At 36.7% G+C, this 23273-nt stretch overlaps 1 protein-coding gene across 5 annotated transcripts in view; it reads left to right on the top strand.

Annotated features, from left to right (window-relative positions):
* The window catches only part of ZNF652 (zinc finger protein 652), a 110108-nt gene that overhangs the window by 3239 nt on the left and 83596 nt on the right, over positions 1–23273 (top strand). For 3 of the 5 annotated variants that reach the window (XR_462133.3, XR_462134.3, XM_003340294.4), the window contains exon 1: positions 1138–1275. The exons of the other annotated variants lie outside the window; for them this stretch is intronic. The gene's annotated coding sequence lies outside the window, so the exon portion shown is untranslated. Of the gene's footprint in view, positions 1–1137; positions 1276–23273 lie in introns of those variants that run through there. 5 annotated transcript variants of the gene reach the window in all.

Here is a 23273-nt window from a genome sequence, read left to right as displayed (position 1 = left end):
GCAGCTAGGTGATTCAGTGGATAGAGCATTGGAGTAAAGAAGCCCTGAGTTCTTAGCTGTATGACCCTGGGCAAGTCACTTAACTTCGATTTGCCTTAATCCCCTGGAGAAGGAAATGGCGAACCACATCGGAATCTTTGCCAAAAAAATCCATAAGTTGGTATTGGCGTGCTCTATTGTCCATGGGGTCACGAACGGTAGACATGACTAACAACAATCGCGGACCTTCCCTCTCTGTGGTTTCGGGCTGTTATTTAAATCTTGCTTTTCATGCACATATGTCCTTCCTGCTCAGCCAGACTGTAAGCTCTCTGAGGGGAAGAGATGTTTCCCAAGGCTCCCTATCACTTTGAACTCCACTGCTTCCACTTCAACACCAATCCAGCACAAAGCTTTGCACACACTAGGCGCTCAATAAATGCCGGTCTGACTTGAAAAACCCAATGGCACTCTTCCTCTCAACCTCTACCAAAGTTCCATTTCTCTGATTCTAACCCCTTTCCTCACTTGAATCTCATTTCAGCCTCCCTTCCTCAAGAGTCCCACTTTTGGAACCTTCCTCTTGCCCCACACACCCAGTGACCACCCTCCTCCCCAAGGGGTGGTGGTGGTGCGCATGCGTGGTCGTTGCTTTTTACCTGGGCGCTGGAGAGTGGGAGGAGGAGGGTGCGGGCGGGGGTGGAGTAGGGAGTTGGCGGTTATCTAGGCGGCGGAGCGTTCACTTTGTGGCAGGAGAGAGAAAGGTGCGCCCGGGCCAGCCCCAGAGGGGCCGCGCATGCGCGCCGGTTCATCACAGCGGTCGGGATGCCAAAGGGGGGGGTGAATGGGAGGGAGGTGTTGGGATCACTCTTTGCAAAGGGGGGGGTAGAGGGGAGGGGAGGGGGAAGGCGTTCGCGCTGCCTCTCAAGCTCCCTCCCCTCTCCACACATACACACACATACACGCGAACCCCCCCCTCCGCCCCTTCCCTCCCCGCGCGCCCGCCCCGCCAGCCCCAGCTCGCCCTCGCGCGCTCGAAAGGGAGTCGCGAGACGTCGGAGCGGCGGCCACGTAGCGCTGCGGCGGCGGCGGCGGCGGCCGGGACTGAGGAGCGGCCCTCGCCAGAGAGCCTGTTGGGGAGGGAAGGGAAAGGAAGCGAAGGGAGGGGAGGGGGGAGGGGCCGGCCCGGGGCGGGCGGGCGGTGGTTACTCGAGCGAGCGCCGCGGCGACAGGCCCCCCAGCCGCAGGGATGGACCGCGGAGGCGGCGGCGGAGGCGGCGCAGGCGGCCGGCCCGGGTGAGTACGGACGGGCCCCTTCCCGCCCCCACCTCGCCGCCGCCGCCGCAACCCGCGGTTCGGCCCTTCCCGGCAGCACCCTTTCCTTCCCGTCGCCCCTCCTTCCCCCCTCCCCCCGGGATCGGGCCTGGCTCCGGGGACCGGGTTAACCCTTTCCTGAGGCGGCGGCTGCGCGCACTAGGCCGGAGTGGTCCCCGCCCCGCGGGGAGGCCTTGGGCGCTTCCACGACTGGGGGGGGGGCGTGGGGAGCGCGGGGTTTTCTCCTTCCTACCGCCCCTCCTGGAAGCCCTGTTTGGCTCCTGTTTGTGCGGCCAGCTCGCTGCCCCCGAGGCGGGAGGTGGGGGTTGCTTCGGTTACTAGAGTAGAGGGTGGGGGTGGGCGGGGGAGGGATTGCACCAGGTCCGCTTGCTAGCTTTCTCCTTGCCCTGCAGCTGGTGGTTTGCACCTATCTTTGCCTCCCCCGCCTTGCGGTTGCGCCCAAATCTCTAACCTCCAGGAGTATTGTGCCTGTGCCACTGGAATAGAAAATGCATTTACCAAACTCAACCCAGTGGGTAGTGCACCCCATTCCCCTCCCTCCAATCTGGCTCAACTCAGGTAACTAGAGTGGAGACTCTTGAAGGTAGTGTCACCCATGGCTACTTCCCACACACACCATGTGCACTGTCAAGGGATGTCTGGAGTGGATCAGGTGCTTCAGGATTCCTCTGCACCGAGTAGTCTAGCTCCAACCTTCAGATATCTTTTAATTCATTATCTATCCTTGCAAGATCCGATGCTTTCTTCGTGGCAAAGTGCCGAATCTTTTGATTGTACAACCACCTTGAATTCCTGGTTCCTGAAAAGCTTCAGTCATTGAAAAGCCAGTTCGGGGAAGTGGTGGAGGTAGTGGTGATGTTTGGAGGCGTGTGCTTTATACCTTTGGGAGTATGCATTTGGTAGATTCCATCCCTCTTCAGTCACATTCTTAGGGTGCTTCTTGTGAGTGGATTTGCATTTTTCCTAAACCCTCCCCATAGTTAAAGATCATTGTTATAGAGACTGCCTTGTGCAGATGGATCTCTTGAATGCCTCAGCCATACCCTAGCGAAGAGAAGATGAGAAAAGATTGTTATAGAAATACATAGTATTTCCATTTGATCTGGTGGCATATGATTTGTGTGTTTTTTGGAGGGGAATTACGTTTATGTTTAACATTTGGAGGCCAGTGATAGTGAATATATGGGTGTTTTGAGGGGAAATGTATGTGCATATTTGGGGAAGATGATCACACCTTTATTGTTCTGGGAATGGCAACTAGCACATGCTTTGTTGACAGTGGTGGATGCCCTATGTATGAATCGGAGCTGTTGCTGAGCTGTGTGTACCTTATAGGAGGGATGTTCTAAAGGAAGATCTATTTGTGAATGATAAGTTGCATTATGTCAGCTTTGGCAGTTGAGATGCTCTCCTGTTAGCTGTGAACTTAGAATAGTCTTTTAAACTTTGTATATAATATTTAAATATAAATAAATTCCAGTGGTGGTGTAAGTGTCTCTCTGAGGATTGATATCAACGTTTTATTTTTAAAGCCTCTGTTACTTTGTAGCATTCTGTATAATAAATAATATGGATTCCATGCTTTTAAAAGGTTACATCAACATTAGCTATTAATTTCACTATGAAAATGCAGAAAACAGATATGTAAGAAATCCCTCCAAGAAAATTTAAAGTTGGAAGTCACAACTTGTGTAAATGTGAGTAAATTGATATAAATATGTGAAATCTACTTCATTTTGAACGTGGTAAGAGTGTGTGACTTATTTTATAATGCCTTAGAGGAGCCTATATCCTGGCTTGAGTTTGACTTCTTGATGTTTCAAAAGAGACTTATCTTTTCTATGGCAATGTTTGGTCTGCTAAGAGTTTTAAACTATATTAAATGTAGTTTTAAATCAGTTCGGAGGCTTTTTGTTTTGTTTCTGTATGGAGCCATTTGAAACAGCTCTTGATTACCAAGTATCAGCTATTTTGGTAGATATGTAAATGAATGTATGAAAAACAATTTTTAGGGATGCATTTGCAGTAGAGTAAGGGAATTTAGACTTGGGTTTAAAGTCCACAACTAGGAACTGAACATTGTGAAGAGTTAAACCAAAAAATCAGATGCCTTTTAGTGGATGTTATGAACAATCAAGAATAATTTATTAAATTCTCAGCTGTGTTGAGTATTGTCTTGGAAATCATATAAATCATGTTAAACACAATTCCAACCTCTACTAGTTTACAATTCTAATAATATTATTCATTTAGAAGTTTAGGAATCATTTGAAATTCATAATATTTAGTATCTTTGGGGTTTCTTTAATGTAAGGTTTTTGACCATGATTTTAATCATCTCTTGAAAGAAATCCCATTTGAATCTTGATTAATCACTTTCACACACCAAAAGAATGCCATTTATCCCAAAAATCATATAATAATTAGCTAATTTATATAAGGTAATAAAGTCAAATGAATGCTGATGTTGCAAATATCAGTTAAAAATTATTATTTAACAAACATATGTTTAACTGGCTTAGATCATCAGCTGTATTATGTTCTTTGTTTATATCACACCTTCAGTTTTATTGTTGAAGATAGTTTCAGGCAGTCAAACAATTTCAAAATTTCTAATATGGTATTTTTTTTGTTTTTGACAAAGTATAATGACAGCCTGTTGAGAGCATTAAAATCTCAGGGGCGAACGTGCTTCCTTGGTTTAATATTGCAGAACCTCTTCTAGCCATTCACTTACCTAGTTAAACACCCACACACCACAGAGCAGCTGATCATATAACATGTATGGCTGTGAGAACAGCAGTTTCTTTGCCAGGTTTAGAGCTTGGAAACTGGAAAACAATTGCATAGCAGTGAAACTCTTGAGGTAGTAGTGGTGCCAGCAGCTCACTCTCATTAATACAAACATCTTGCCTTAGTTTCTTTGACACTCTTCTTCAGCCACCCTTCCCTTAGGAGGTTTCAGATCAGCAGCTCCTACTCAAAGAAACAACACCTACTTTCTGCAAACTGTGGTCTCTGATCTGATTGAGTGCAGCACAAGATTGTTTCCATTTTGCTCTCTTGAGTTTGCGAAGTAGTATGGTAAGAAAATACTTTTTAGCTCTATAGAAAAAAAGTAATGTTTTTGTAACTCTTTGAAGCATGTTATAGTAAGCTGCAATATGAGTGAGAAATGATTATCCATGCTAAAGGACTTTAAAAAAAAATTTAGTGCAAGAAATCTGGATGGACCCTTAGTTTCATTTCCTCTGTGCTAAAAAAGTCAGTTGAGTTACTGCCAAAAAATACTACATTCTCTTATATTTGAGAATGATTCTAAGAAAGGGGACTGCTTTGCATTTCCTCACAGAGATTGATTATCTTGTGTTAACCACTTAGATGAATTTCTTGTCAGCTGTCAAGATCACACTAGATGATTAAGCATTTGAGCTTTGTTCTAGTAAAAAGGTTAGAGAAAAATCATGGTGGGGGGAATGGGGCCTTTTAGCTGAAAGAAGCAAGTGATCTAGTGGGATGGAACTATAGTTTATTTTGGCTAACTAACAGGAAGAAGATTTATAGGTTAAAAGTCTATGATCCACATACCTTCATTTATGCAGATTTGAGAAGCTAAAAATTGCAAATATTTGACTTGGAACATAACTGAATCTTGCAGGTGCTTTTTGGAACTTTGATTTGTTGCTCCATGGCTGGCTGATCTTGGTGGAGACAATAAAACTCTGCTCCAAATTCTACAGTGTTACCCACAGGCACTGCTTGTTTAAGCCTATTCAGAGCTTATGTGGTGAAAGGGGTGTTTTAGGACATTAACATGTCTCAATGAGTTCTGTGTCCAGAGCTGAATCACGTGGAGAGCCTTGTGTAAATTTTCGTGGTTAATGCAGGCAGGAGAGTGCTTAGTGGAATCTGTAGAGAGACATCAGACACTTTACAGTTAATCTGATTTTTGATTAGGATTGCTTCTATCAATCTGTTTGTTTTTAAATACCTGACAGGTTTTTCTGCATAAACCCCCATTTTCTAGGATATAGGATGGCATATTTAGTCCTTTTTACTTTAACATGGAGAAGATGGGGAAGAGAAATTCTATTAATCTGCCACATTCTAACAACTCTCCCTCAAGCTAACTATGTAGGTAATGTATTTGTTCTCCTGCCTTTTATTTCTAGTCAGGAATGTACGTTTATGGTAAAATTTGGCATTGCATTTCTTTTTTTTTTTCCTCTTGTAATTCAGAAGCCACTATGTAGTAGATTAAAAATTGGATCTAAGGACACAAGTAATTTTATTCCATGAAATAACTTTCTAAAGCAGGATTTCTGTAGGATTGAATTATTTTATCATTGTTGTATATTTTTTATCATGATTAATGTCATTGAAACCACAAAAGTTCCTAGAGACTTCTTTTTGTGGTAGTATAGGCTCATAGTTAATGCATTTGGTTTAATTGCAATGAGATCTACTATTCCTTTGTTATCTGAACTGCCTAGAACCTTTTAAACCAGTTTACCTTAATGACAGTGGTCTTTATCATAGTGCTTTCCCATCCAACTTTAGCTTTAAATGGATGCTTTTCAAAACTTTAAGCAAGATCAAAATATAGAACAGAAACATAATACTTTGTGCTATGTGGATTCAAGCAATTCAATAAATACTTATTAAATGCCTATTATATGTAAGAACACTGTACTAGGCCTTAGGGATATTAATATGAAATAAGAAATAGGTTCAAGGCCTTCAAATTTTTGGAGAAGTAAGGAAAGACAAAAGTACCTACATTGTGCCAGGACACTGTCATTGAAGTATTTGGAGGAGAGATTTACTAATAGAAAAAAATAGTTGGGTATCATAGTTTTTTTCAAGTATAATGGGTATAGTCTGACTCACTTAAGTTTTCCACTATATTGGGATTCTTTTGTCTAGTAATAGGTGCAGGACTACAGATTTTAGGTCTCTCTGTATATGTGGGTATAGGTGGTAGGGAGGGAAAATTAAAAGACCATAAATTTGAATACATGATGGCAATCACCCTTTGGACCTCATTGGAACTGTTTTCTGTGCCTTCTCATGTGCTTTATGAATACATTTTGTGTGCAATTCAGTTTGCCAAGCATTTATTAAGCACCTAGTATGTGCCAGACATTGTACTTGGGTATTAGGGGGGAAATGGTCTTTGCCTTCAAGGAACTTGAGTGGTATGCACATTAACTGGTACAAAGTAAAAATAATTATTGACATACAGTAAACCATACAATTTTTATATCCTTAATTTTAATATTTTTAAATTTAATAATTTTAATATACAATATAGTATTTTGTTTTACATGGTGTGACATTAAGTTTGAAAGATTTTGACACATTCCTTAATCAGACTTTTATCCTATTAAAGTCAGTGTATCATTGATGAACAGATCTTTTTTTTTTAAGTCTAGCTTTGATATGCCTCTACATTTTCTTTGGAGTTTAAGTCAGACGAATTCCCTAGCCATTGAAGCATATTTATCTCTATCTCTTGGATGAAATTTTTAGCCTTTCATGATATGTTGTGGTATGTGTAAGTCTACATTGCAATATTCCATCTCTATTTGGAGATTTCTGTAAGGCCAGGAAAATTATACTTCTCTGTATATCACTGTATTTGTCACAAGATTATATATCACAAGATTTTCAGGCTCATTGGAAGTTTAAAAAAACCCCTAAAACACTTTTTTTTTTTCGGTGGGGGTGTGTGTGGATGTTTTGCAGTCCGATGAAAATGAACAGATCTCATAGACTCACTTGAACTTGATGTGACAATGGTTTTAATATACTCAAATGAAAAAATGAATTTCATCAATAGTAATTATCTTTTTTTCCAATCTTTAGTGTTTTCGTTTTTCTATTATCTGACAGTTTTTTTTTCATATCAATGGTTAGCATCTTTTTATTTTTATTTTTTGATCTGGTCTTCCCCCCTTGGTTTTCCAACTTCAGAAGCCCACATTCGTACTTTAGAGTAGCAGTAGATCCCTGAGAGACCCTAAGCCTTTTTTAAAGTTTGTTTTTGAGTCCTTGAGGTCAAAACTTTATCATAATTTGCCTTATTTTTATAGTTATTTGCCTCTTTCATTCTCATTCTTTCTTTTTTAAATTCTTATTCTTTAGTAAGAACACAATGTAGTTTTTCCAAAGGCCACATGACTTGTGAATTAGCTGCAGACGTGAAGACTGAGTTCATATCTTATTGCAGATTTGTATTTATTTCCTTACAAATGACGACAGATCTATAGATGTGGCTGAATTTACTGTTTTGCTTGTTTATTTTTTTCCTAGTATCAGCATCAACTACCCATCCAAGAAGAACTTCTTTTATGTGAGTGCCTGACAACAAACATATGATCCTGAAAGATTTTAAATGTTGAATAATTTTTTTGAATCTCTTGATTTATCTTGGAATAACTGTGTTGACAATTTGCACTGATAATGCAAAAGCAATGATGGGTAATACTGCTGGTGTCTTAGCACAAATCAAGTCAGTGGCACCAAACTGTACCAGTGGCCATTGTATTCTTTGTTGCCACTCACTCCCAAGTCATTTTTTTAATGCCAGTTTTACTTAGAATATTCTTAATGAAGCAATAAAAATTATTAATTTTATTAGATTTGAACCCTTAAGTACACATTTTATCTTTTATATGATAAAATAGGAAGTATGGATAAAGCATCTTCTGCATACTAAAGTAGCATGTTTCTGTCAAGGAAAAGCAGTTGTACAATTGTATGAGTTGTGAGCTGAACTAGTCACTTTTTTCATGGAACCACATTCTTTACTTCAAACAACGACTGACAGATGAACTCTGGTTTAGACTTGGATATATGACTGACACTTCAAGGAAAACAGCTTGCAGTATTTGTTGCCAGTGATAAAATTTTTATTTTGCAGTGAAAATTAGAATTTCAGAAAACTTGTTTTTGCAATCTTGAGCTTGGTATGTAAAAACTTTTCTGGTGACAGTGGTGGTGTTATTGATGAATGTGATTTTTTTTTTACTATTGTATAATGAAATATGTCCACATTTGGAAGATATGCATAACTTAATGAACTAATATTTTCAAAATGACCAATGTACAGTGTTACAAAATTTTGCTTGCTTAAAAGATTCATTAGAAGTACAAGATAAATCGGTGGATTTTAATGTACAAAAATCTCTTTGATATGGCTTCATATTCCACATTGCAACCAACCTTTAAGGAATTACACTTGTTGAATTTTGGTGTAGTATCAAAGAGTATCCATATTAGTATCCATATTATATGAAAAGGATATTTAAATACTCCTTTTTCTAACTGCATATCTCTGTGAGGGCAGATGTTCTTCATGTATTTCAACCAGTCGGTCATTGAAACACTTACCATGTGCCATGCACTGTGCTAAGTGTTAGGGATAAAAATAAAGACAAAGAAAATTCCCTGCTGTTAAGGAGTTCACAGTCTTAACAGGGAGATAACATGTGAACAACTTATCAATAAAATATATTCTGGATAAATTGAGAGTAGCCTCGGGGAGAAGGCACAGAGAATTAAAGAGGATGGGGAAAGCTTCTTACAGAAGGTAATACTTTAGCTGAGACTTGGATACAAAATTATTTGACAAAATTTGAGTCTTGAAGGAAGTGGAGATTAGGAGGGAGAGAGTTCTGTAGGTATGAGGGACAGCCAGAGAAAAAATGTTTAGAGTTAGAGATGAAATGTCATGTTTGAAGAACAAATAGGTAGTGTCATTGGATCATGGAACATGTGAATGGTGGTAAGGTGTGTGAAAAATAGGAAAAGTTAGGGAGAATCCAGATTATGAAGTGCTTTGACCACTAAACAGAGGATTTTTTATTTGATCCCAGTGGGGAGCCACTGGAGTTTGTTGAATAGATGTACACTTTAAGATGATCAATTTGACAGCCAAACCAACATCTCAGCAGATTGATTGCAGAAGCGGATTTGAGAATCCAGATGTTTTCCAGGAGGCCTACTATTAAAAAGATATGCAAAATTGTGGTGTTATTCTTTGTGCCAAATTTCTTTTGGAAAAAAATTTTTTTCTTTTTCATAAAAACATGTTATATTATCAATTTCAATTTCTAGTATGGTAAAATATCAATACACACAACCATTAAATTAAAGCTCTTAACATCCTCAAGAAAGAGTCCTAAGACCAAAAAGTCTGAGAACTTCTGACTGCTGTAGAGGAATCAACAACCCCTTTAGCTGCCAAGTCTCTGAAGATCTTTGCTTCTTTTCTAAAGATTAATTAGGTTGTATTAAAGCAATATTTGTATCCATTTTTTGCATTTTTTATTTTCATCTACATTCTATTTTGCACCTTGATGGAACTGATTGTAATTCATTTTGGACTTGAATGATCCTTGAATCGATTTCTCTATACCAGTGACCTTTGCAATATCACTAATAGACATTGAAGTGTGTTCTTTTAATAGCTACAACTTTAATATATTTCCAGGGAGAGAGAGAGATTGTTTTTTTTTTTAACTCTTACCTTCTGTCTTAGTATCAAGTCTAAGACATAAGAAGCAATTAGGGTTAGCCATTCTTTGAAATCACAGAACTAAAAACAAGATTTTATACATAGAGAGCAGAAACTCTTTTTTTGCCTTTCTTTTCAAACAAGATCTTTTACATAAAGAGCAGTCTTTTGCCTTTCTTTACATCAATAACACTTAGGACATAGGAGGTGTTTAATAAATGTTTACTAACTGACTGACTTTCTAAAATATATTAACTAGAAAATAGCTATATGCCAAACAAAGGTAGTATATGCCAAGCAAAAAAGTAACAAAGTCATACTGAAATTACTACTGACCCCATGCCATTAGGTAAGATTACCTTGCTTGTGTATACAGCTAGGTGACACAGTGGATAGAGTGCTAGGCCTGAAGTCAGGAAGACTTATCTTCCTTAGTTTGAATTTCTCCTAGACCTGTGGTGGTGAACCTATGAACAGGCACATGCACTGTTGCCTACCAGAGTTTGTTACTAGAAAGGCAAAGGGACTTGGGCTAACCTGCTCCCTTTTTCCTCTCCATGTACCTGAGGACATTTTTTCACTTTACCCGCCTCTCTGCCTCTCACCCAATGGGGGTGCTTACTTACTCCCCCCCCTGTTTGGGGTATGGGATGGGGAGCTCACATGTGGCAGAGCTGGAGAGGAGTGGAGTGCTAGTGTCACTCCTCTACCCTTCTCCCTACATCCTCACTTCACCTGGCCCTCTGTCCAGCAGCCCAATGGAGTATGTCGTCCCTCCCATCTGGGATAAGATTGGGGTGGGGGGGTGGGGAGGCAGGTGTGTCCTGTGGTCTCTAGGTGGGACAGGATGGGGCATGGCATATGGTCTCTAAAAGGTTCGCCATCACTGCCCTAGAAACTTTATAGCTATGTGACCCTGGGTAACTTCATATTTTTGCCTCAGTACTTCATATATAGAAGGACATGGTAAATCACTTTGCCAAGAAAACCCCAAATGAGGTCACAAAGAGTTGGACACACAACTCAACAGCTATGCCTATACACTCTCTCTCATCATCAACAAAGGAAAGGCACTAGCATTAAGGGGGGTTAAGGAAGACTTCTTGGGGCAGTTACGTGGCTCAGGGAATTGAGAGCCTACCTGTATGAAAATAGTTTAACCCTAATTTTCTAGCCCTTTCCACTCTTCTGACTTGGAACCAGTACTTAGTATTGATTCTAAGACGAAGGTAAGGGTTTAAAAAAACAAAAAATGAAGAATAAAGGTTTCTTGTGGAAGGTGTAATTTTAGCATGGACTTGAAGTCAGAGAAGCCTGGAGGTGGAGATAGCAACTAATTCTAACCATGGCAGGACAGAAACATCTAGGCCAGTATGACTAGATCTTGGGGTATATAGAAATAAGTAAGGTGTGTAAGAAGACTGGAAGGATGAAGGAACCAGGGTACAAAGGTCTTTGAACTCTAAACAGAGGATTTTATATTTTATTTTGGAGACAATAAGGAGTCAAGACTTAAACCAGATGACTTTGTAAGTAGTAAGGTTTAGAATGTACCACCACGTACGTGGTACCACACACGACTTGGTAGACGAGAACTTATTCTTTTACAAGCTGCTTATGGTTCCCTTGTGGTTATAGCCAAATTATTTTGGAATACAGCTGTTATCTAGAAGGTTAACCACAAAGGGGAAAAGTAATGATCTGTAACATACAGCAAAGATTTGAGGCATAAATAATATTGTTAAAATCAGAGGAAAAACCATCTGCTTTTATAATCCTGGGTTTTTTTTTGTCTGATGTTCAAAACATTTTGTTAAAGGCAAAGAACTAGGTTATTCTGTACAAAATAAGTTTAAAATCTTGGGAAATGTAGCATTTCTTTAAAACAATGTTGAAAATGAGAATGAGTTCGTATTACATTTAAAAAATATGTTCATCCTAGAGAATGTGACCTCACATAAAATGGCTCTGATTCATGGTTCATGCCATGACCTTAATCTAACAAAATGTGAACCCCAAATTTAACAAAAACTTACTCTAGATAGAGAATCTGTCTAGGCTGTCTTTCTGAAAGTAAGTGATCTTCTATTGTCCAACTAATGTATTTTTGTTTCAAATATGAAATAATAATTGCATGAGATTCCAAAATACTATTTTAAAGTAATGCAATGCAAAGTCTTTTAGCCCATAACAAAGCTGGTTTAAACAACAACTTATTTAGGAAGAAAGACAACCAAAGGGAAACAGTGGGAGACTTGGAATACTGTCTGTGCTGAAATCAAACCCTGGACAAGAATACTAGGTCTAGTTGTAAAGACAGGGCATGTTTCTTAATGTACTTGATCCAAAAAAAAGAGAGCTCTGTGGATCCTGGTTTGCCAAAGAAGTATAGGCTGTTATTTCTATAGGTCTCTCTTCCGATTATAAAGCTAGAATTGTATGTGAAACCATTTTTCTACACTTAGCTTTTTTTTTTTGTATGAAGAGTTACTGATGACTTGAACCATTTGGTTTTTAACAGGGAAAAATTAATGGCCATTTTTTCACAAAACTCAAGTCGTCAGTTGTATAAAGACAGTTTCAGTAATAGTCTGTGGAGCTGTTGTTTGATCTAGCCATTTCAGAAAACAATTTAGAGTTATGCTAAGAAAAGTGACTAAAATATACAAACTGACCCATAGATTCCATTGCTAGGCATATATTCTAAGCAAGCCAGTGACTTGGGTGGGGGGGGGAGCTGATATATTCCTAAATATAGCTGCACTTTTTATGATATTTTGAAATGGGAAACAGATTCTGCCCATTGACTGAGAATGGCTAAATGTGTTTTGGTATATGAATGTAGTGGAATATTGCTGCAGTATAAGAAATACTGAATATCCTGGATACAGAGAAGTACAGAGACATATATCTTTTTTTTTTTTTGGCTGATGAAGGCATACAATTTTTCAATTGTTTATTTAGTTTTATAAGATTACTCACAAAAATGAACAATATGGAAATATGTTTTGTATGATAATACATGTATAACCCAGATTGAATTGCCCGCCAGCACCAGGAGGGGGAAGGGAAGAGAGGGAGATAAATTCAATCATAGAACTTAGGAAAATTTATGTGCAAATTTATTACATGTAATTGATCAAACAAACAAAAAAACCAAATTATAATTCACAAGCCCCCATCAGTGAACTTCCCTTAACAGTCACTAGTAGACACAATTGGAATAAATCAGAGCATTAACTAAGATGGCTCAGTAAGAATAGCAGTCCCCTCTAAACCTAGGGAACACTGTCTCCTAAACACAGCGTCTGTGGGAAAAATAGACACAAACTTGGAGTACACTGCTGTTGAAGCACACAAAGGAAACTCACAGAGACATATATCTTGACACAAAGTGAAGTAAGCAGAGCCAGTAAAAAAAAAAGTGTATGTATGTACACACACACACACAAATGATGACTACATTGTAAATGGAACAACATTAATACGATAGTTGAAACTGAATGCAGTGAAATTGTAATGACCAAACTTGGTCACAAAGAAGAGATATGAGAATGCCTCTCTCTGCTTTCTTTGCAAGGATGAAAGAGACTATAGGTGTGGAATATTATATAATGTTAAGACTTTTTCAGTGACTTGACTAGTTTTCTTGAACTAAGATTTTTTCTTCCATTTTTATTATTTATTATAAATGATGGTTCTCTAGAAAGGGAAGAAATGTATACATACACATATATACACATGTATATAGATGATGTAAAAATAAAAGATCAATAAACATTTTAAATAACATAGTAAATTCTGAGATTTAATTTTTTATGTTCTCCTAAAATTGGTGAAATGCTGGCTTTTAGAAGGAAAAGGTTGTGCGTTGTATATGTTGAACAAAGGGTGAACAGTACCTTTTCTAGACTGAGTCAGGTGTAGATATGGGCGGTCCTAAATTCAAATGTGTCCTCAGACACTTCTTAGCTATGTGACCCTGGGCAAGTCACTTAACCTCCATTGCCTATCCTTTAATGCTCTTCTGCCTTAGAACCAATATACAGTATTCTAAGATGGAAGGTAAGAGTTAAAAAAAAAGATTCTATTAGTCTTCATAACTATAATTCCAGTAATAATATGCTTGAATATAAAGGAATCGCTATGCTGTGATATTCTTCAGCACTTTAAAAGATCAGTGATATTATTGGTGTGGGTCTTTCCAACCCCATGTTGCCTTATTAAATAGTTTCATAATTTGCTGTGGCCAACAAAATTTATCCTGCAGTGGTCAACCGTGTCATGATAAACTCCAAGAACTTAGCTACTTTCTCCATTACATCAAGGATCAAATAAAAGTTCCTCTGTTTGTCTTGAAAAGACCGTTGCAACCCTTCGCTAGTCTACCTTTCTAGCATAATTATATTAATATGTAGTTTGCCTTTTATAGTCAAATATACTCTTTTTAGGCAGCAGAGAATTAAATTTTATGTTTGAGTATAATTTCTTCACTTTTCAGCATTAGGGGTAAGTTTATAATTAAAGCTTTTGGAAGCTCTTATTCCACTTGTCCATTCTTGGTTCTTTTTTCATATTGCATGTTCATTGTAAATGTCCCTATCCGCTGTGATGTGAGACATATTTGTTTGTGTGTGTGTGTGTAACATTTTGATTTTTAACCAATCATGCTGATAGTTATATGAGAGAAATTAGCCAGCCAACTTTGATATTATTGTTTTGTATTTATATTCTAGCTCATTTTCAGATTGTGACTACCAGCATGTTGAAAAATTTGCTTCAGAGCTTAAAATTTTTATTTTAAAAAGCCAACTTGAATGATTTAAAAAAACAATTTAAATTAGTTCATTTTAATCTTTTAACTTTTTAAAAGTTCAATAGAAGGACTTATGTATTCTTTTTAAAAATTAGTCCATTAAAAAAATTCTGACTAGATATTTTCTATATTTGGTCAGATTCTGTCTTGTTTTCAGTTCAACCACTTTCTGCATGGAAGCCATAACAATACATGTATTCACAAACAGTGTGTATGCAATACCTGATATTTGTTGAAGCAAAATAGATGTTATTTACTTTTGACATTAAAACCAAGTTCTGCATAAGGGAGCCTTCTAAGATAGGGTTAAGAATCTGTTTCTTTATTTTTCCAAGTAGAAAAATTATTTTTATACTTCAAAAATATTATCCTTGTAGTTAACTGTCTTTCATAGTAATTACATATGGCTTTTTCTGAAGACCAAATGATAAATAGATACTTTTCCAATAGGAAATTAACTTATATGGGACTTCAAGGGTCTCCTGTCTAGATATATTCAGTGACTATAGTGTCTTGCCCTGAGAAATGTTGAAGTATTTAACAATTCCTGATGTAGGAAATATTTTCCATCTTTAAAATAGAGTCCTGTAATACTGTATTACTACTTGGATACTTGTCTTCCATACCTCTTTTTAGAGATAAAATTAGTATCCCAAACCACTGTATAAATTTGAAATTTTCCTTGAAGAAATTTGGCTGTGCATGTAGGTGAGAAAAAAAATTAACAGCAGATGTACATATAGTATCTTCAGCCTTGCTATGTATGTTTGAATTCTATTTCATACAAGATAAATGAAATCTATAACTATTCCTTGCCTCTTCCTTAACATATAGAATTTTTAAAATACATCTTATTGGTGTCTTTTCCCCTGAACACCACAGATTTTAAAAAATAAGTAAGATCTTGGAATGCACTATTGGGAATAGAGCCCATCTTTTTTTCAAGGTAGATTGAAGAGGCATAAGTATTTTAAATCAAATCTCTTAGTTCAGCTAAAGGACAAGTTACAATTGTCCCTTATTAGATTGTGAATGCATTCATACTCAATTGTTGCATACTTACTGTGTTCAAGATACTGTTCTGTTGTTCACTTTTTTTTTTTTCCTAGTCATATCTGACACTGTAACCTCATTTGGGGTTTTCTTGGCAAATTTCCTGCAGTGGTTGCCATTTTCTTCTCTAGTTTTTTTTTTTAATTGATGAGAAAACTGAAGTAAACAGGGTGAAGGTACTTACTCAGGGTCAGATAGTAAGTGTCTGAGGCCAAATTTTAACTCGGGAAGAGGTTTTTTTACTCCAGATCCAGTACTCTATCTGCTGCACCACCTAGGTGCCTCTTCTGAGATCTTGCTCTCAAATTACTGAGGAAATAGTAAAAGATAAAATATATTTCTTGTTCTCAGATAGCTTATAATCTACTTGAGGAGATGATACATAATATGACTAAATGCAATAAAAGTCATTATGTGATGGGTTCCATATAAGGATCAAGGATTCAAGGAAGAGGCAATAGGTGAATTGAGAGTCAAGGGTCTATTATCCACTATGAATCCAGTGTCTTTACTAAATTGCTCTCAAGAAATGAGCTTAGGATGGGTAGAATTTCACCAGGCAGAGATTAGAAATGGGAGTAACAATTTAGATGGCAGGAAAAGTTTAGTTGAAACATTTTTCAGGAATGTTCAAAAGTTCAATTTGATTTCTTTAAGTTTTGGGTAGGGAAGAAAATGGGAGAGAAAATTTGAAGAGGCAACATGATATATAGTGGAAAGATTGCAGAATTTGAAGTCAGAGGATTTGTGTTCAAATTTTGATATATCTGTTTACTTACCTCTGTCTTTAGGCAAGTCATTTAACCTCTTTGGGACTCATATGTAAGATGAGGGTGTAGGACTTTGTTGTTGATCAGTTTCAGTCATGTCTGACTTTTTGTGACCCTATTTGGGATTTTCTTGGCAAAGATAACTGGCGTGGTTTGCTATTTCCTTCAACAGCTCATTTTACAGATGAAAAACTGAAGCAAACATGACTTGCCCAGGGTCATATGGCTAGGAAGTGTCTTGGGCCAGATTTGAACTCAAGAAGATAAGTCTTCTTGGCTCCAGGCCCTGGCACTTTCTATCCACTATGACATCTTGTTGCCCTTTGCAGGCAGAGAGGGTTAAGTAGTCTCTAAGATTCCTTCTAGATTTATACCTATGATACTTGGAATGTAAAAGTTGACTGGTTCCATATTGTAGATGATCTTGGATTTTTTTCTTTGGTAAATAGTAAGAGTCCATTGAAGATGGCCTTTATATGTCTTGGATTTATATAACTGTTTGCATTTTGTTTCTCCTATTAGAATGTGGATTCCTTAAGAGTAGGGATGGTTTTTGCCTTTTTTTTTTGTATCCCCAGTGCTTAGTATAGTATGTGACATCTTGTAAAGCTTAATAAATACTTGTTTTCTTGACTAGTATAAGGAAATGGGATCAAAGTAGTATTTTCATGGATTGGAGGTAGAAAAGATTGGAGTCAGAGATCAACTAGTAAACTATTATAGATAGCAAATTGAGAGGGGTTTGGATTAGAGTGATGGTAATGAGAGTTGAAAAAGGAAAGGATGTATTTAAAATGTTATGAAGAAAGAATATATGAAAATTGATAAGTGGTTATGGGGAGTAGAGTAAAAGAAATCCAATAGTGAATTGTAGCATTGAGCCCTAAAAAGGTGACATTCTTCTTCTCTGTATCACTAGTGGTGTCTAGCATAGTTCTGACAGCACAATTGAAAGTTCAGAAAAGTTTATTGAATGAATTAAGTAGTTGTGCTTTCATTTGATAGTGAGAATAAAGACAGAGAGAGTGCCTTGGATTCCATTCCTTTGCAAATTGTAATATCCTAGTATAGGAAAAATATTAACTGTAAACTTCACTATGTGAGACCTATGGTTGGTGACTTCAGAATACTCTCTAGAAAAGGTTTTTGAGTAGTGCAGGGTCTACCTACATAAGCAAATGAGTTTTTGATAACTTGTTGTTGTTCTGATGTGCTCTGTATATTTTAGAGAAGAACTAAAAATTTTGTTTTATATTGTTAATATTGTGCCAACTAACAAACATAAACTTTAGGAAAAGCTGCTGGTTGAACACCCAGTGTTTAAGGAATGTGATCTAGAAACCTTACCTGCAGTTGCATCTGCATAATGAGATTCACTTGGCAGACAAAAGAAAAAGTATTCGGTTTGATTTTACTGTTCTACCAGTTTCAGTCATCAAATGTTTTGGAGAATGTGCTTTTCATTTTGTGGAATACTTAATATTTAATATTCATTGGGAGCTAACTTTTTAAAAATATAATTTCCAGACATTTGAAGTATAATTCAAAAAATGAGATATTTGTCAGCTAGTAATATTTGACTTTTAGCCTTGAGATGGAGTTTCTAACTAATTCAGGGCAAGTTGTGGCACTTGGTGACTTTATCTTTTTTTAATAGAGGAAAATATTTTGAGAATAACTTTTATCCATGTGTTTAAAAACTAGTTGATTTATGATATAAATGTGAATCTTCAAAGTTATGAATTTTATTAGTATGTGTTAAAGTGAAATAGGATAAAGGTTTTTGTTGCTAGACAGAGGAAAAGCAATCCACAGGGCTGGAGTAATGTCTTGTTGGTATTGATTTGTGACTTTAATAATTTTATGCTTTATGATACTTTCTTGGTTTGTTTTTTATCTAAGTTTTTAAATCGAATTTTATTGGTGTTTTCTGTTTTTTACATTTCCTAAATTTTCTACTCCCCCCCCCCATTCTAGAAAGTTATTCCATATAACAAAGATTAATTTTTAAAATAAAAATGAGAAAAGGACATTTGCATTCAAAATACAAGAAAAAAATCTAAAAATATATGCAGTATTCCACACAGTGGACTTTCTACCTCTGAAAAATAGTAGGGGAAAGCATCTTTTCATATTTCTTCTTGAGAACTATGCTTGTTCTTTGTATATTTGAAATACTCCCTTTCTTTTGTTTGGTGGTAGTTTTTTCCATTTATATTATTATAGTTGTGTATTTTTTTAGGTCTGCCTACTCTGTTAGTTCATATAAATCTTTCCATGCTTTCCCTAAGCTGTTGATTTTTTACTTCTAAGTCTCTTATTTGTTTTTTGGGGGAGGGGGTTAGCTCTTTCAGGAGTTTATTTTGGACTTTATATCCTTTCACATTTTTCTTTGAGGTTTCACACGTTTTCATTTTTTTATTGCTCTCTTCTTTCAAGCTTTCATTTTTGTCATCTCTCTTTTTTTATTTTATTTTATTTTTTAAACCCTTACCTTCCCTCTTGGAGTCAATACTGTGTATTGGCTCCAAGGCAGAAGAGTGGTAAGGGCAAGGCAATGGGGATCAAGTGACTTGCCCAGGGTCACACAGCTGGGAAGTGTCTGAGGTCAAATTTGAACCTAGGACCTCCCATCTCTAGGCCTGACTCTCAATTTGTCATCTCTCTTGTTGAAATATTTTTATAGTACCCAGAATTTCTCTCAGACTTGCTCATTTGGGGGTTATTTTCTCCCTTGATTTTGTCTATATGCTGAAACTTAACTCTGTTCCTGGAGTGGAGGAAAAGTATACTGTCCCCTGTTTATACTGTACTTGGGATTGGCTCAGTTGTCTCAGTCCCAGATTGAGCATTCTACAGAGGAGAGCTTTCTGTGCTTTTCTGTATTCATTTTCATTATTCCTTATAGCTGAGCAATAGTGCTGTATGATATTCTTAAAAGGCATTATAATGTGAATGAAAACATATTAACTGACTTTCTGGTCTTTAATCATTATAGATTCATATACTTTTGTCAGAGGAGGGAATACCTGATTCTTTCCTAAGAATTTTTTTTGTATAATACATAGTACATAATCTGTGTATGTATAAACATATCTCAAATGCAAATTTTGTGAAATCAAGACAGTAACTATCTTCTGTTAGAGTATGATTTAGAATAAAAATGCATATGAAGTATCTTCTAAATATAAGCTTGATTTTTTCCCCACCTGTGAATCAATTTCCCAATCATGTCACCCACATTCCAATGTAGATTTTATTAGCATTGACCCGAAAATATTTTATCTATTGCTGATTGATTAGAATGCCCTCATATTTATTTAAATTATATTATTTTAAATTAAAATGTTACTTTTAATCATAGAATCAAGACAGAACACAATACCAAATTTTTTGTGCTTATTTGCTTTTTTAAAGTACATTGAAGTTACTGAAATCCAAACTCAAGAAATTAGGGTTGTATACCTTTGATATAAATCATTCATCCCCTCTATGAAGTTAGGTGGCAAGAAGTTGGGAAAACTGGTAGGGACAATATATTGAAATCAAACAAATAGCCAGTCTATCAGTTAGCATTTATTATTAAGCAGCTACTATGTGCCAAAAGCAAAAAGCCAGTCACCACTGTAAAGGAGCTCAGAGTCTTCTAACTAGGGAGACAACATGTACAAACAAGGTAAATACTGGATAAATTGGAGCTAATCTTGGAGGGAGGGCTTCAGGATTAAGGAAGACTGGAAAAGGCATCTTGTAAAAGGTGGGACTTCAGGGGGAAGCTGAATAGCTCAGTGGATTGAGAGCCAGGCCTAGAGACAGGAGGTCCTGGGTTCAAATGTGGCCTCAGACACTTCCCAGCTGGGTGACCCTGGGCAAGTCACTTAACCCCCATCACCTAGCCTGTACCACTCTTCTGCTTTGGAAACAATACAGAGTATTGATTCCAAGATGGAAGGTAAGGGTTTAAAAAAGGTGTGTGTGGGGGGGGGGGGTAGGACTTCAGTTGTAACTTGTAGGGAGCCAGGGAATATAGGAAGTAGCAATGAGTAGAGAATTCAAGGTAAGAATGACAGTCTGTGAAAATGCATTGTTTTAGGAACAACAAAAGAGGCCAGTGTTGTATGTGGGGATTTATGGGAGGATATGGTATGAGATTCTGAAGTGCTTAAATAACCAAAGAATTTGGTATTTGATTCTGCAGATTGTTAGGAGCTTATTGAATAGGGAGTTGACATAGTTAGAATTGCACTTTAGGAAGATCAATTTGATAGATGAGTGAAGGATAAATTAGAGTGAGTAGAGAGACTTGAAGCATGGAGACCTTATAGTAAGATGGTGACAGTATTAGAGGAGTGATGTTTTGAAGATAGAAATGACAAGAATTGACAAGTGAATAGGAGTAAGAGTCAAGGATGGCTTTTTTGCCATTTTGAGTGACAGGGAGGATGGTGGTATCTTTGATAGTAATAGGCAAAGGTTTGGGGAGAAAAGATGAGTTCAGTTTTAGATATGTTAAGTTAAAGAGGTCTACTAATCATCGAGTTTAAGATCTAATAGGTAGTTTGAGATGTGGGACTAGAGGTCAAGAGAGAGGTTAGGGTTAGATCTGAGAATCATCTGTAGAGAGATAATTGAAACTATGGGAGCTGATAAGATCACCAAGTGAAATGGTATAGATAGAGAAGAAAAGAGGGCCTTGTAAAGAATCCCAGCACAGAACCTTGAGGCACTTCCAAGGTTATTGAGCATGATATGGAAGAAGATCTAGTAAATGAGAAGGATGGGTCAGATAGAAAGAATCAGGAGAAATTGGTTTCAAGAAAATTTAAGAGAAGAGAGAATCAAGGAGTTGATTGTGTGAAAGGCTGCAGAGGTCAAAAAGAATGAGGATTGAGAAAAGGCCATTAGATTTGGCAGTTATATAAAGGCATGTTTAGATAGGAACACATATACTTTGAAAGACAGTGGCATCTGTTGACAAACTGTGGCTAACATAGGAGCCCAGCTCTGTTAGATACCTTACATATACAGCCTGAAGGTGAAAAGGAGTGCTATAAAACTCTTGAGACATATGAGTCAAGTTTTAGATACAGTTCAAGGAAATTGACTTTTGGGTTTTCTGGGTTTTCACAGGCAAGGGATGATTATAAAATGTTGCCTATAAATTGTCATTTGCCCCAGGGGTTATAAGACTTCTGGCCTCGTTCTGTTAAGACTATTTCCTTTTAATTTAGTGGAGTGTCTTTTGTTATATTTTGGATATTCCATCTTAGTGTTTTTTATCCCAAATGATAAATTTAACAGATGTAGTTCTGTAGCACTTGACAACATGGGCTTAAATACAGCATTGTGTTTTAGTGGGGAAAATGCTAGTTTGGAAATCAGGAGTCCAGGTTCCAAATTTTAACTCTGCTTTGAAGGAGTTGTGTGAACTTGGTTGTCATTTAACTCATTTAGACCTCTCTTTTAACATTTGGGAGTCTTGGCTAAGATTAAGTGTAGACCTCTCTTTGTTTGCAAAATGAGGAATTTGGACAAGATGACCATTAAGATCTTTTCCAGCTCTGATTTTAAATTTTTAATTTTAAAATTAAAATTTTAAATTCTGTTACTTTAATGTTCAGTAATTTTGGAATTATTTTCTTCCTTTTAATTAACAAGGCAGCAAAGAAATTGTTTAAAATTTTTTTTCCTCCAAGTCAATGTTACAGTTAGTCTATCTCAGCTACTGGAAAACTTTTTTTAAAGTACCACATTCATTGTTTTGCTTTTTATTACTATTACTATTTTGTTACTATTATTTTACTTTATATGTCTTATATTGTCATGACTAAAAATCATTCAGGTTCCTTAACTTTTAGTTGTGTTAAATTTATTGTATCTATTAGTAATCAATAAGGTTTAGTCATCATTGTTGGAAAAGACTGTATTCTTGTTGGTGCTGAATTATATTCTCTTATGCCAATGTCATATTCTCTATGTCATAGAACAGATCATTTGTTCTTATGTCTTTATGTAAAGCATATCACCAAATAAACTGAGTTCTATGATGTGAATTTCTATACTGTCAGAATCCTATATGATAGTCATAAGATTTTTTCTTTATTTGAAGTCTGTTGATTTAATTAGATTTGCAAAAACTCTTAGAAGATTTTGAAAAAAAAACTGGCTTCTCAATTATTGTTAATAAAAATTTTGATTCTTAAATTATATTATCAAATATTTTTAGTAAAGATTATTTGCCTGGTATTTAAGGCCTTCTTCAATCTTGTCACACCTTTTCTGCCTTTCCATCCATCTATTCAGTTTTCACTTTAGCCAAACCGGACCCTGTCCTCCAAAACAGACGTTATGCTTTTCTTTTCCCCATGCCTTTGCCCAGTATGTTTTCAGTGCCTGGAATATTTTCCCTTATCTCTGCCTACTAGATTTATCCTTAAGGGTCTTTTTGAACCCAATACAAATGCTATTCCTTCCATGAAACATTTGATTTCCCCACTCATGCCATGAATACATTTTGACCTTCTCTTTCTCCCTTTTCTATTAAGTCTTCACACTATCTATGTTTTGCATTTTTCTAATGCATTTTCATGCAGATTATTAGCTGTTTATATACTCTACTAGACTGTAAGGTCTATTATTTCAGGTACTAAATCTCATCTGAATTTTGTATCTCCCCTAGTCCTCTACTCTTTTGGTGGGCAGAGACAATAAAAGTCAATTTTTAATCTGATATCCTCTGGTTTTAAACCATTAGATAAATATGGAAGCAATAAAAAAAGAAAGAGTGAGTCCTGGATAT

The sequence above is a fragment of the Monodelphis domestica genome, chromosome 2 (genome assembly GCF_027887165.1).
Source record: "Monodelphis domestica isolate mMonDom1 chromosome 2, mMonDom1.pri, whole genome shotgun sequence".
NCBI classification, from domain to species: domain Eukaryota; kingdom Metazoa; phylum Chordata; class Mammalia; order Didelphimorphia; family Didelphidae; genus Monodelphis; species Monodelphis domestica.
Note: the sequence above shows the minus strand (reverse complement) of the source record. Positions and strands in the feature narration are given on the sequence as shown.